We start from the raw sequence: 12,054 nt of genomic DNA, 5'->3' as shown, positions 1-12,054 counted from the left end.
TATATATAGTGTCACTTCTGCTGCTCCACTCCCCCATCTAGTGGTGGAGCGGGTCAGACTCAACAAGGGAATTCACCCTGTTACATAAATATCCTCTGAGACTGTGAGGCTGCTCTTATTATATCACCTTAATCAATTTCAAATACACTAGTTTGATCTCAGCGTTTAAAAAAACAATAAAGAAAGTATTATTTGCATCATTTTGTATTTTATTCCTTCACTCCAACATCCAAAAAAAATGTTGCACCTGCACCAGACTTCCAGCAGGTGGTGGTCGTGTTAAAGATATGTTCTCTGGTTGGTCCTGGAATCCTTTGCATCTGTAAATCCACTGGTGATGGTGGGAGCAAGAACAAGTATTTAGATTTATGAATGAGTCAATATTGAGTTCCCTCTACTGCCCAAATCCCAGGACTTTGTTTTATAAGTTTGTGCATGAGTGTGTGTGTGTGTGAAATAATAAAACACATGAATGTTTCTGGTTTAAAAGTGAATTAGATTGGATAGTAATGGCTCAGCAGGTGGAGCAGGTCTTCTACTAACTAAAAGGTCATCAATCCCTGGATCCTCATTCCTCCTCAGGCAGGACACTGGACCCTGAATTCCTCCATTATGTGAATTAGGTGAAATTGAAGCTTTAAGTGTTGAGTCGTCGTTAACAAATGCAAAACAATAGAATGGTTTCAACTGCATTTCAGTGTCTCTGCGGCGTTTCAAGACGTATTCAGTTGCTGTGGAAACAAGTGTTAGTGTTGTGTAGCGTAAAGGTTCAGCCGTGAGTTCATTGTGTTTATCCGAACTCAATAGCATGCATCCTGAGCTGTTAACGTGGGGGTGTATGGGCTCTTCTGTTGTCCTGCATACTGCACATCCTCATCACTGTGGAGACAAGACACAGATATTCAAACTATCCAAACTCTCCTGAACTCTGTGGAACCTGAACTAAAAACCTGCGAGTGTTAATTAGAGTTCAACCTTTGTGATCAAACTGGCAGAACCCAAAGCTCCGGCTCAGGCCCTGGAGCTTCTCAGGATTCGGGAGAAGTTTTTGGAGAAGGTGTCGAAGGGAGACATTGTTTCTGATGGGTGTGTATTGTCTCAGGACTTAGAAGCACGCTGTGGAAAATGGGAAGTGGCTGAGCAGATTTGGGATTCCAGCAAGGATTTTTTTAAGCCTCTCCCGGGGAAAACAAACGCCTCATTTTTCTCTGCGTCTCCTTTTCGCTTCATGTGCATCACATCCACTTCCATCTCCCCGGTCCCTCTGGCCATTGTAACAGCAAACGTGCACGAGCGCAAATACAGAAGCCCCAGGTAGGCAAAAAATACACACAAGCAACGCGTGGGAGGGGAGGGAGGATTTGGAGAAGAGACGCAGCCTCCCTTGTGGGGTGTGTGTAGCATGATATCATGATAAGCAGTGCTGACAGATGAGGGTCAGCCATGTTTTTGGTGCTGACATATAAAAAAAAAAATTAAAAAAAAAAATGATTTTCCTCCCTCGACAAACAAACAGCAAAGGGTTGACAGCGAGCTCGGCTTCAGTCTGATAACGATTGTGTCGTTTTACGTACAAAAAAACACATCAGCTCCACACGTGACGAGACACCAAACATTGAGGTGTGTGTGTGTGTGTGTGTGTGTGTGTGTGTGTGTGCGTGTGTGTGTGTGTGTGTGGGAGGGTTAGCAAATGTGTGTGAGCTCCTCTGAGCACAACATGCGCTTGTGTGGGTTCCTGTGGGCACACGCAGAAACCATTTGGGTCTTTTCTTAATGTGAGTGTGTGTGTGTGTGTGTGTGTGTGTGTGTGTGTGTGTGTGTGTGTGTGTGTGTGTGTGTGTGTGTGTGCGTGTGTGCGTGTGTGTGTGGGAGGGTTAGCATATGTGTGTGAGCTCCTCTGAGCACAACTTGCGCTTGTGTGGGTTCCTGTGGGCACACACAGAAACCATTTGGGCCTTTTCTTGATGTGTGTGTGTGTGTGTGTGTCTGTGTGTGTTTTTGTGTGAGTCAGTGCACACACACTCTGACTCGGAGCCCTCTCCGCCCTTGGGGCCAGCTCAGCACTTGGCGTCTTATCTCCCTCTCAGAACCTCGTCATGAATAAACATCGCCGGGGAAAGAAATGACCCAAAATGAAAAATAAGCGAGCGGAATTTGGAGGAGGAGGCGGGTGTAAACCCTCAGCAAGGGAAGGGAGGGAGGGAGGAAGGGGTGATGAGAAAGTGAATGGATAAGAGAGAGAGAGAAGGGGAGCAAGGGGAGGTGTGAGGGGTGGGGGGGGACTCAAAGTGGTGAGCTGAAAGGCAAACGGAGGCCTGGAGGAGGTGCAGTAAAAAGAGTATCCTCCATGCTGGAATGCCCTCAGTGCGTTGGGCCAGAAAAATGCCAAAGTGTTTCCCTTCTTCTTCTCCTCCCTCTCTTCTTCCTCTCTCCCTCTGTTCTCTGTCTCACCTGCCTCTGCCCGTCGCTGTGGGTTTTATAATGTCAGTCGCTGCAGATGGTTTTGTATTCACTCTCGTGTTCGTGTGTGTCTGTGTGTGGGTGTGTGTGTAGGAGCTGCAGATTCTTGTGCTTGTAATGAGCCGTTTCACCGAAGTACATCAAAAAGACAATGTGTCTCTCTGACCCTCTTTTCCTTTTACCTCGTCCACACCTCCTCTGTCCTCTCATCTTTTCCCTTTGTCCTTCTTCCTCCTCTTCGTCTCCTTCTTCTCTGCACGTTCTCTCCGTGGCGCCCGGGATAACTGCCGCAACACCAGACATGAATAATGGAAGGCCCAACGCTTGGTCTCCTCCTGAACCCGTCTTTAAATGCCGATCTCTTAATCCTCCCCTCGTCTTTTTAAGCAGGCACAGAATAAATGCACATCACTGCTGCGGCTTTAAATCCACGGGGGCGAATAATGAGGGAATGTGCAAAGCGCCGGCCTCATTAGTTAAACACCGACCGTCGCTCGGCCGCCACCGCAAACGTCCACACTAATGGAGGTGCATTTCTACTTTCATCCGTCTCACACCTAGGGTTGCAAAGGGGCGGAAAGTTTCCGGTAAATTTCCGGAAACTTTCAGGAAACCTTCCATGGGAAGTTTAGCTTGGGAATTTAGGGAATTTTGAAAAAAAAAAAAAAAAACTACGCAAATTAAACGCTGAGCAATAAAAACATCATTCAAAACTCTATTTTAAAGATGTATGGAATGCAGCACACTTGGCACAGTGAGTTTCAACCCTCCACTGTGCATTCTTCCATCACATGCACAGATAACTCCCAGCATCCTTCACTCTACAGCAGGGCTGTTGAGGCCTGCTGTAGTGTGCAGGACTAGTCAGGTAAGTTTCCATGATATTACTCGGGAAAATATATTAGCATGCTGATTGAGGATTGTTCATCTGTTCATCTAGCCTATTTCCATTCATTTATCCATCAATTGTAAAATATGTTTACAGACGATTCCAATTGTTTGGCTAACTATTAATATCTCTGGCATTGCATTAGTGTTTTTTTACAAACTTTTTTCTCATCTTATTCTACAGAACAATGCCACGTGCACTATCTCATGTGTGGAGACATTTCACCACATCCAATGTAGAAGGAAAGGCTGTGTACATTTGCAAATACTGTGCAAAGACCTATGTTAAGAATGACACAACCATGCAGAAGCATATAGTCAAGTGCCCAAAGTTTCCTCAGGGCTCAAATCAGCCTATGACAAAACAAAATGATTATATTTATGTCTGTATATGACAAGGTAAATACAGTTAGTATAATTACCCACAACATTTCCAGTTTATTCCGTTAATTCCCGTTAATTCCCATGGAAAGTTTCCAACTTTGAATATTTCCGGAATTTTGCAACCCTACTCCCACACCACCCTTTCTCTCTCTCTCTCTCTCTCTCTCTCTCTCTCTCTCTCTCTCTCTCTCTCTCTCTCTCTCTCTCTGTCATGGCGGAGTGAGCGTGGAGCTGAGAGCTGTGTGTGAGTGTGAAAGGTATTGTGGGTTTAAGACTTAACTTTACTGAGCTTTATCATTTAGGTGTATGTTTATCTGTTTTTGTCTTTAGTTCTCTAGTTGTGTTTTTTTTTGTTTAGATTAGTTTTGCTGTGTGAGTGTGTGAGTGTGTGAGTGTGTGCGCGCCTGTGTGCGCCTGTGCTAACAGGCAGCATGCCTGTGGCAGCGGCAGTGGCAGCAGACTTTGAGAGTCTGACTCGCCGACATGCAATCAAACTGATCCCCGCGGTGGAATGCAGTGTGGCAGAAGCCGCGCTGGCTGTGGGAGAGGTGGTCGGCTGTGACTCGGTCAGGTCGGCCTCCCGAATGAACGGAGCTATTGTCATGTTTTTAGATAGCACAACAAAGGTGAACGAGGTGGTGGAGAAGGGAGTGGTGATCCACGGGACTTTTAACCATGTTCTCCCACTTGTAAACCCAGCCACGAGGGTGATAATATCCAATGCACCCCCCTTCATTAAAAACGATACTCTGGCCAAAGAATTGTCCCGGTACGGCCAGATTGTGTCTGGAATAAAAATGGTGTCTCTGGGGAGCAAATCCCCCAAACTGAGGCACGTAGTGAGTCACCGGAGACAAGTTTACATGGTCCTCAAAGATAACACCAAGGAGATGAACATGTCTTTTTCGTTTAAAATTGAGGGGTTTAATTATGTGATTTTTGTGACATCTGAAAATATGAAGTGTTTTGAGTGCGGGCAGGAGGGGCACCTGGCCCGCTCCTGCCCGGGGAAGGGTGGAGCGCGTCGAGCTCCGGCTGCCGCGGCAGCTGCGGCGGAGGCCGCGGCAGCTCCGGCCCCGGCCCCTGCCCCTGCCCCGGCCCCGGCCCCCGCCCCGGCCCCGGCCCCCGCCCCGGCCCCGGCCCCGGCCCCGGCTATGGCAGCTCCGACTCCGGCCGTCACTACCGCTGCGGCAGCTCCCGCTGAGGCAGCGGCCCCCGCTGCCACTGGCGGGGAGCTTCCGCGAGCAACCCAGCCCGAGGCTGCTGTTGGCGGGGCTCCGCCGACAGAGCCTCCCGCTCCTCTGGTGGAGGGGGGGGTGCTGGAGACTGAGGTAGCCTCCGAAGCCCCGGAGAGTCCGCTCCCGGAGGTGGGAGTCGAGGGGGGAACCCCCGCTGTGAACAGTGTTTCTGAGCAGGCAAGAAAAAAAACCGACAGCCAGCCAGAACCAATTGATATAGATGAAACTGAGATGGATGATGGCATGAGTGATGAAGAAATGTTTAAAATGACACAAAAACGGAAAAACTCAGGGTCAGGGCACAGCAGTGCAAAAGCATGCAAAGCAAGCCGTGGGCTGAGGTCCAGCCAGGGGTGTGTATCCCCCCCCTCTCAGGTAGACACCCAGGGCCTATACCCCCCCTCTGACATCAAAAAATTCCTACAAACCACTAAAGGCCAGAGGCTACCATCACTTAAGGATCATTTCCCTGACTTAAAACTATTTTTAAAGTCCGCTAAACCGCTCACCAGGAAAACAGGCAGCGATGGTTTTATAACAGACCAGGAGATTTACAGACTCCGGAAACTCATGTTGAGGGTTAACTGCGAAATAGTCACTGATGATGACGAGTGTTAGAAAGTTTTTTTACTCTTCTCTTTTACTGACCTGTTTTCTGACTGTTTTTCTTTATCTTTTATCCATGTGTGATTTTAAAATCAGCACTTTGAATGTAAATGGAGCCAGAGCTGATTTTAGAAGAGCGGCTGTTTTTAAACTTATGGACATTAACAGGATAGATGTTATGTTTTTACAAGAAACCCACAGTACCGAGGACATTGAGTGTGAATGGAAGAGGGCTTTTAATGGAGAAGCGATTTTAAGTCATAAGTCCAGCTGCAGTGGGGGGGTGGGGATTCTTTTTGCCAGGAGTTTTTTACCACTTTCTTTTATTGCAGAAGAGATTATTCCAGGTGTATTGTTAAAAGTAAAAGCTGAATATGAGAATATAAAGCTGGTGTTTTTAAATGTCTATGCACCCACCAATAGAGTGGACAGGATGGCACTTTTAAACATTTTAGATGAGACTGTCAAAAACTGTAGTGGTGATGATTTTATGTTTTTAGGAGGTGATTTTAACTGCACAGAAAATCCCACCTTGGACAGGAATCACTTAGAGCCACATCCCGCATCAGGTCTCAGGCTGAATCAGATAACCGAGGCACATGAACTTTGTGATGTGTGGAGGGTTTTTAACAGTAATCACAGGCAATACACCTGGAGCCATGCAAGAGACAATGTTTTATCCCTGGCTAGACTGGATCGACTCTATTGTTTTAAACACCATTTAAATATTTTTAAAAGGTGTTTTATTCAGCCTGTGGGTTTTACTGATCATTGTTTAGTCTCTTGCTCCGTTTTTATTAGAAATGTTCGTTTAAAGAGCGCCTATTGGCATTTTAACACAGCTCTTTTAAATGACCAGGCTTTTAGAAATGCTTTTAAGTTGTTTTGGTTTTCCCACAGAGAGAGCAGGCCTGCCTTCAGTAGCATTCAGCAGTGGTGGGACATTGGAAAAGCTAAAATAAAACAACTTTGCCAGCAGTTCACTCGCAATGTCAGTAGAGATTTAACCCGGACAATGAAAGATCTGGAGAGACAGGTAGAAGAATTACAATCTTTAGTAGCTTCTACAGGAAATCGAGGGCATTTAGACTCCCTCAAGACCAAAAAGTCGGCTATAGCCAACCTGCTGGGCATTTCAGCACAGGGAGCTCTGGTCAGGTCCCGGTTTATGAACATCTCGCAGATGGATGCCCCCTCCCAGTTCTTCTTTGGTCTGGAGCAGAAAAATGGGCAAAGGAAGACCATTCACTGTTTACGAACGGGTAGCGGCTCTGAAGTCTCAGACGTGTCTGAGATCAGGAAGTGTGCTACCGGTTTCTATAGAGACCTCTTTAAGAGTGAGTGGTCAAGTAATCCAGATGTGCACAGCAGCTTTCTGAATGGTCTCCCTCAGGTAAGCAGGAGCAACAACACGGAGCTAGCCGCACAAATTACAAAGGAAGAGCTGCACAGAGCCACTATGAGCCTGCAGAGCGGCAAAGCTCCGGGGATAGACGGCCTTCCTGCTGATTTCTTTAAGTCATTCTGGGAAATCGTAGGACAAGATCTGCTAGAGGTAGTAAATGACAGTTTACAGAACGGAAGGCTACCTCTGAGCTGCAGGAGGGCCGTCATCACCCTGCTGCCGAAGAAGGGAGACCTACAAGAGCTAAAGAACTGGAGGCCGGTCTCTCTGTTGTGCACGGATTACAAAATCCTGTCCAAAGCTCTGGCCCTCAGACTAAGGGAGGTAATGGCGTCCGTCATCCACCCTGACCAGACTTACTGTGTGCCCGGCAGGCTCATAAGTGACAATGTCACTTTGATTCGAGATGTTTTGGACCTCTCCAGTTCATTGGCAATAGAGACTGGTCTTATTTCCATAGACCAGGAAAAGGCTTTTGACCGGGTTGAACACCAGTACTTATGGCAGACTCTGGCTGCTTTTGGGTTCAACCCAGGCTTTATAGCCATGATCCGGGTCTTCTATACAGACATTGCGAGTGTTCTTAAAATAAACGGGGGGCTGAGTGCTCCTTTTGACATTAACAGAGGGGTGAGGCAGGGCTGCTCTCTCTCTGGGATGTTGTACTCTCTGGCCATCGAGCCTCTGCTCCATAGGTTAAGGAAGGTTTTAAAAGGCGTGTGTTTCCCCCGGTGCAGTGTATCTTTTAAATTATCTGTGTATGCAGATGATCTTATTGTTCTTGTGAATACACAAAAAGACATTGATTTTTTATCTGATACTGTAAATGATTTTAATTTGATTTCTTCTGCAAAGGTGAACTGGGGGAAGAGCGAGGCTCTGATGGTTGGAGAGAAGCTGGGGGATCGGCTCAGGTTGCCTGGAGGTCTGGCCTGGCAGAAAGGAGGACTCCAATACCTCGGAGTCTTCCTGGGAGATGAGACCCACATGAGGAAGAATTGGGACAATGTCCTACAAAAGGTTAATGGTAGATTAAAAAAATGGAAGTGGCTTTTGCCAAAAATGTCGTACAGAGGCCGGACATTAATTATAAATAACCTAGTCTCATCTACCCTGTGGCACCGGCTGGCCTGTGTTGATCCTCCACCTTCTCTCCTGGCAGAGGTACAACGGGTTTTAATAGATTTCTTTTGGGGCAGGATGCACTGGATCCCACAGAGTGTCCTTTTCCTTCCTACGGAGGAGGGGGGGCAGGGCCTGGTCCACCTGGCCAGCAGGGGTGCTACCTTCCGCCTTCAGTTTGTCCAAAGATTACTGACCGGGCCAAGGGACGCTCTGTGGAGACCTCTATCCCGGTGCATCCTGCAACATTTTAACAGCCTAGGTCTAGATTTTAGCCTGTTTTTAATGAGCAATAACAACACAGTCTCACCATCTCTTCCTGGTTTTTATAAGAGTGTGTTTAAAGTCTGGAACCTTTTAAAAAAAGAGCGAAGGTTACAGGGGGACTCCCTGCACTGGCTGCTGCAGGAGCCTGTCCTGTATGGGACCATTCTAGATCCCCCCCGCTGGGCACAAGGCACCCTCTCCAGACTGCTGCAGGCTGCCGGGATCTCTACGCTGGGCCAGGTGGTGGAGCTAACTGGTCCTGAACTAGAAGATCCCACAGGGCTGACCAACAAACTGGGGACCAGATCAGAGCGAACTATGAAGAGGGTGCTGGACCACTGGAAGACAAGACTCACAGATCAAGACATCTTGCTTTTAAACTCCTTTAAAGATGGGTCCATTTCTCCCAATGTTGAGGACCCTTTCCCCGCCTCTTTTCTGGCACTGGATTTAAAGGAATGTTCTGGACCTCTGATACAGCCGGCTCGCCCGGTCTCCCTGGAGGGAGCTTCCGGAAAAAACCTATACAAACTATTGGTAAAAACACTTAACATTAAAAAACTGGACGGACGGAGAGACACTCCTTGGAGGAGCTACTTTACTGGAGCCCAGGAAACCGGACCTGAGTGGAGGTCGTTGTATAAACCTCCACTGAGCAAGAGACACGGAGACCTCCAGTGGAGGTTGCTCCACGGCATCATGGCGGTGAACACTTTCTTATCAATAATCAAGAACACAGTGGAAGACAAATGCCCATTTTGTGATGAAAAGGAAACTCTCTTTCACTGTTTTTATGAGTGTCACCGTCTCTCTGGTTTGTTTCTGTTTTTACAAGTTGTTTTTACCAGTTTTAAAGAGGTTTTCAACAAGCAGGGTTTTATTTATGGTTTTAAATACACTCGCCAACAAAAACACAAAAGCCAGCTTTTAAACTTTGTTTTAGGGCAGGCTAAGATGGCCGTGTATATAACCAGGAAGAGGAAGGTAGAGCAAGACGTCCACATTGAGTCGGTCCCTGTCTGTGTCAACATGATAAAATCCAGAATATTGGTTGATTTCGTTTTTTATAAAGCAGCAGGTGACCTGGACTCTTTTAACGATCTGTGGTGTTTTCAAGATGTTTTATGTTCTGTGACAAATCAAGAACTTGTTTATGCTGATTATCTTGTGTGATTTCTTTTATTTATTTATTTATGGCCAAATGTGTATTTTAAAATAACTTATTAGGTGTTTCAATGTGTATTGTTTAAAAAATAGTACCTAATAAAGTTATTTTTCAAAAATCAAAAAAAATCTCTCTCTCTCTCTCTCTCTCTCTCTCTCTCTCTCTCTCTCTCTCTCTCTCTCTCTCTCTCTCTCTCTCTCTCTCTCTCTCTCTCTCTCTCTCTCTCTCTCTCTCTCTCTCTCTCTCACACACCATCACCATGATATCAGCGGCCTCCACCTCTCGGAGGTGGATCCAGTTGGCCTCAGATGTGACAACGTGTTAATTGGTTAGTTTAATGCAGGTCAGTGAGAATCGTGGTGAAGCCAGTGATCCATCACAGGACCCGACTGGGAGTCACGGCGGAGTGGCAGCTCTTTTATTTCTCTCTTTCGCCCAATTCATGCAGCCACTTCTGTTCTCTCGCTTCCATTTCTCTTTCTTTTCCGATTTCCTTACAGTTTCTCATTTCTTCCATTCATCCCCATTTAGCTTCTCCCACCTTTATTCATACACGTTCATTGCTCCTTGGCTCCTGCTGTTTCGGTTCATACATCTAAACGCCCACTTGCTCTTTCCTTGTTATTGCCTCTTGTTTTTATTCCCTCCTGCATTTCTCTTTAAATCTATCCCCCTTTCCGTTTCTCTCGTCCCTCCTTGTGCCAGACATTTGTTTCCTTATCCCCTCGTTTGTTCCTCCCACTCCTTCCTCTCTTGTCCCGTTTGCCTCAATGTTTTTCTTTCCCCTTCATTTGTTCCATCATCCCTCTTTAATTCTCGCCCATGCATCCATGTCATACTTCGTGCATCACACTTTTGATCATTATTTCGTCTGTGCGCCACATCCATCTCCTCTCTTCTTCTCATCTTCTTCCTTTTCTTCATAACTGGTTTCCTTCCCATCCTTCCTCCTTGTGCTGTATGCTTTCTGGTTCCCTCTTTGTCTCTGCAGCAAACCAATACCCTCATTCACTTCTCCTGATGTGATGCCTACAAGGAAAAAAGTGCGACACATTTAGTTGTATTCAAATGCAATCTTTGTCTCAGCTCCTCTGCTTGCAGCTGATATGAAATGGGATGGATCCCGGGCACAAGCACAGAGGAGCTGCGCTTTGATTTACTCATTACATCCACGCTCCCAGGCCGACTGATTTAGACTGGATTAACGATGAGACTGTCTTTTCTTTAATTTCATACTTAATTTTTTTTTGCTCATTGGGATGAACACTCGTGCAAGCTTCGTTATATACGTGCAGGCGTTTTTATTTGCAGATTTGATGAAGCGTAGCGTTTGTTTGTGACAGGGAAACTTTGCTTTGCAGCTTTGCTTTGCAGACTTGGCTAAATGTTTGTGTTTTTCTTTTGGTATATTTTAAAGCATAAATATCCCTCAGCATCTTAACTGTGGGGATGTGAGGAGTGAAAAGTGGGTCAGACGGTTGTGAGAGAGCGTGATCCTCTGCCAAGAGCTTCCACAGAAACACTCTGACACATCTGACAGTTTTTATTATTCCGGCAAGGGGAGGGGGTGTATTTATAAAACTTGAGAAGATGAACAGGAGCAGAGGTACGACGGTGCACAGGGACAGAGGTGATCATGTTTCATGAGCGATCGTTATCGATGCGTGACAGGACACAACATACTAAAGCAGATGGTTGTATGTGCACACACAGACACACACACACACACACACACACACACACACACACACACACACACACACACACACACACACACACACAACCGCACAATATCTTGAATCCACCTTGGAGAGGGTTTAGAGATGAGGGGGCAGTGAAGGAGAACAGACAGCCCTGTACTGTATACAGGGTTCCCGGGAAATACATGAAAGGGTAACACACACACACACACACACACGCACACACACCCCAACACACACACGGTCGTGTCTCCATGACTACAAGGGACATTGCAGTGACTTACATTGATTTCTTGGAGACTAGTAACCTTTACCATAGTAACTACTGACCCTTTTCCTAACCTTAACCTTAACCAAACCTTAAAACATGTCTTCCCCTTAAAATATAATGACTTACTTGCTTTTTGTCCCCATAATGAAGACAAGTCCCCATAAAAGCGCAATATAAATACCATTTACCATTTAACATGCCTGTACACACACACACACATGCATTTATAAAGGTTCCCAGTGCACACGTGTACACGCACAGAGTCGCACACCCAATTAGTCTGGTCTGATAACTGTGTCAGTGTGTTACTACCCATGGCTGCGCCTCTAGGGGGTTGAAGCCACGTACTGTAAAGTCGTACTCATGCATGTGTGAGGCCACGGCCACATCAGCCCACTGAAGCTCAAAGACCCTGCACCGAATCTCTGCATGCAGACAAACAGCTCGGGGGGGACAAGAAGGGATGGGAGTGTGTGTCTGTGTATGCAAATCGTTACATGATTATGTGTGTGTGCGTGTGCAGGAGGATTGTTTGTCTTCATATATAA

This window comes from Limanda limanda, chromosome 12, assembly GCF_963576545.1.
Source record: "Limanda limanda chromosome 12, fLimLim1.1, whole genome shotgun sequence".
Classification (NCBI taxonomy): Eukaryota; Metazoa; Chordata; class Actinopteri; order Pleuronectiformes; family Pleuronectidae; genus Limanda; species Limanda limanda.
Note: the sequence above shows the minus strand (reverse complement) of the source record.